Source organism: Pogona vitticeps, chromosome 4 (assembly GCF_051106095.1).
Source record: "Pogona vitticeps strain Pit_001003342236 chromosome 4, PviZW2.1, whole genome shotgun sequence".
NCBI classification, from domain to species: domain Eukaryota; kingdom Metazoa; phylum Chordata; class Lepidosauria; order Squamata; family Agamidae; genus Pogona; species Pogona vitticeps.
Window position 1 is genome coordinate 3,976,419 of NC_135786.1, and position 3,648 is coordinate 3,980,066.

The following is a 3,648-nucleotide window of genomic DNA, read 5'->3' on the forward strand; positions in this document are numbered from 1 at the left end:
CTGGTGTTTGCGTCTCGTGGTTGCCTTTCCTCCTTGACCCTTCCGGTCAACAGGTTTGTGCCCCAGCGGATTTTGATCCACAAGGGATAAAGTTTTGTTTTGTTTAGTACATGGGTCTTCGTTTACTTCTGTCACGTTTTTAACCGGCTTTCCCTCCAAGGAGTTCCAAGGTTCCTCTGCCTCCCTTCTTCCTCCTCTTGCCGACTTTTCAGGTCCATCGGGGTGAGAGTGTGTGGCTGGCCCGAGCCCCCCCTTCCCACAGTCCATTTCAACCCTGGGTTGGGATTCGGACCCACATCTAGGCTTGTGCTCTTTCGGACCTTTGGATTCTGACTCTCTGATTTCTCCCAAGAATTCCCAAGGCAGAATCCTGGGAGTTTCAGTCCACAAACACTCAGCTTGTGATTTGCTCACCTGGAGAAAAGGAGCTTCCTCTAAGCCTCCCTGGGCCTTCTTGGGAGAGGATTGGGCCAAGGCTCAGCTTTGGGTTGTGAAGAAGTATTAAAATCTGCAGGGGGAGCATTATTCATTTAAGAACTGAATTACTGGAAGCTGCATTGTGGGTTTTTTTTTTTTTTTTGTGGGAGAATATCGTTCTGGTGGAAGAGTTTGATGGGACTATGGGGGTCTCTGTCCATTCTGCCTTTAAATGACAAACACTCCCATTCCCTCGGGCGTAAGATTGTTCATTTATTTGGTTGATAACTCAGAAGGTGGTGGTGGTTCCTTCACTGGAAGTATCTAAAGGGAGTTTGGGCAGCTGTCTGGCAGGGAGGCTTCAGTTAAGAGCCTTCTTGCGTTAGCAGGAGGTTAGACTAGATGGCCTTTGGGGTCCCTCCCCACTCTACATTTCTCTGATGCTACCCCAACACTCGCCCAGGATTAGGATTTGAGGCAGGAAAGTTCCCTTCCAGACCCGACCAGTTTTCTTCCTTTCATACTGATTTTTCTTCCAGAGATTTTGGTCTCTGTCTGGGGAGCCAGAGGTTGGGAGTTCGAATCCCCCACTGGACCTCCTGGGAGAAGAGCCCAGCCTGGGTGGCCTTGGGGCAGCGGCACAGCAGTCCCAGGGCACCCCAGGATGAAGGGAAGATGGGAAACCCCTGCTGAGTCTTCTCTACCTGGAAAACCCTGGAGAGGGTGGCTATAAATCAGGATTGACTTGATGGCATAAGATGAGAGGATACCCAGGTAAGGTGTCTCCCCCCCCCTTCCGGATTACATGGTTTCTAACCCCCCCACATAAACCAGGTGGTTCTGGCAGGTTATGCTCTAAAGATGAGCTTTCACCAGCTCTGCTTCCCCCCCCCCCGCTTACTTTGCAGGGAGAATGACAGGAAGGAGTCCATGCTTGCTCCCCTTTCAGGTAGTCCAGCCAGTTCAAAGGTCACACAAGACGAATTGCAAACCTCTGGTTTGCACAGGTGTTCATCCCCTCCAAGATGAGAAAAGTTTCTGCACCATGTGCGCTGTGAGCCTCAAAGGAAGAAGGAAGCGGTGCGCGCTTCGCATTTAAAAAATCTGCATTCAAAACCTGAATTACGTAAGCCGTGTATGGAGCATGCTTCTGGTATGACGGGTTTTGTAGAGACCCACACACTTGCGCCCAGGCTGGGAGGAGAAAAGAGGGTCTGGAGGGGATCCATACCTGGTTGTCAACCCTCCCGAGAGGGTCGTGTCGGGCACGGATCGCCTCTCCCCGAGATGGTTCAATGCAGGGGTACCAGCTCTCCTGACAGGCTTCGTGCCTGGGGTCAGAATGGGTGAAGTTCTCTCTAATAGTGTGCCTTAATTCATACATGGCATTTGTTGACGTCATGCATCATGTAAAGGGGCAGTGAGAGAGTGAGAATATCAAACACAATTTCTCCAACATCCTTTGACCCTCTTCGTTTGACTACAGCCTCTCAGGGTAAAACAAGTTCATTTGAGGATTTGGGACACTCTCTTTTTGCCAAGAGCTTAAACGAAGTAGAGACATTCGTCATAAAGAGCCGCATGAAGTTTGACCGTTTCCCCAGGTCTGGTGGAAATGTATTAAAATGCTTGGGTGCATGTGAGCAGCTTTGAGTGTTCCACGCTGAGTGGCTCCGTTATTTCCGCTGCCACGTCATTAGGGCCTTTGGAAGACACGCTAAACAGTGTTAGAGGATTAGTCTGGCTTCATCAGGTAATCGTTCGCTAATCTAATTAATTGGGTTAAAGCGGTGAAAGAGCTGAGTGAGCGCAGAAGCCTCTGCCTCTTCGGGCGCAGAGCAAGCCTGAGGTGGCTTCCGGAGCGATGGGTCCCTCAGAACCCACTGGGTGCCATTCTTTCTTGTCAAAGGACTGCCTCCACTTTGACTTAACCTACTTGATATTTGCCAGTTTGCAAATGCCCTGCTGAGGGAATGTCAGAAGAGGCTGAATCGGACAACGTAACGGACCTCTTCAGTCCAGCGTTTTGCTTCACGCCAAGGATGGCCAACCTGATGCCTCTGGGTTGGCCACTATCGGACAAAGCAGAAGACCTCCATAACCTGATCCCCAGGGGCATTTCCCTCTTGTAACAGAAGATCCCACAGGTGCCTAGGTAAAGGTTCCCTTTAACATTTAGTCCAGTCCTGTCCGACTCCAGGGTGCGGTGCTCATTCCCGTCTCCAAGCTGTAGAGCCAGCATTTGTCCGAAGACAGTTTCCGTGGTCACGTGGCCAGCGCGACTAGACATGGAACGCCGTTACCTTCCCACCGAGGTGGTACCTATTTATCTACCTGCATTTTTACATGCTTTCGAACAGCTAGGTTGGCAGGAGCTGGGACAAGCGACAGGAGCTCACTCCGTCCCGAGGATTCGATCTTACAACGGTTGGTCTTCCGACCTTGCAGCACAAAGGCTTCTGCGGTTTAATCACCAGCACCACCATGTCCCACAGATGCCTACAGTGGCTTGAAAACAGGTGTGGAGGAGCCTCTGGCCCTGGGCTGGATCTGGCTACCTGGGGGTTCTCCAGAAGACCACCCACCTTTCCTCATCATGGAGGCTTCCCAAATTTCATCCCACTCTGTAAGTCTGAAGGGCCTTTCTCTTAAGACTTACTTACTGGCATGCTCTTGAAGCTGGAATATGATTGTCATTTTGGTTCCATTGCTCCAGCCTCAAGCTGAAAGGGGTCCCCCACTTTTATCTAAAAGTTATGGATGGCTTATATCCGTAACTGTCCCTAATCCCCCTTTGAAAGCAAGAAACCCTCATCCTGTACCAGTGATTCTATATGCCATGGGAATAGACAACAGACAAGGTTGTTCCACCCGCCCCCCCTGGTCTTATCTGTCAAGCTTTGCCACACAACCAGGTCTTTCTGCTTCGGGCCTTGGGACAGGATTGGAGAATGTGCATGGTTTGAGGTAGTGTGTTCTCAGTTTTAAAACAGACTTTAAAACGGGCAGTTGTGGTCTATCTGTCTTTATCCCTCCTTTCTCCTTAAAAGGACCCAAATCATTAATGGTGATCTAATAGGATTTTTGAGGTATTTCATATTTTCGAGGAGTAATTTACTGTTCCCACCCCACCAACTGAGTTTCCATGGCTAAGCAAAGGATTTGAACTCGGGTCTCCTGAGTCTTCGCTCAAAACTCTTATTTGCTAAGACCCGACACGTTGCAAAACCA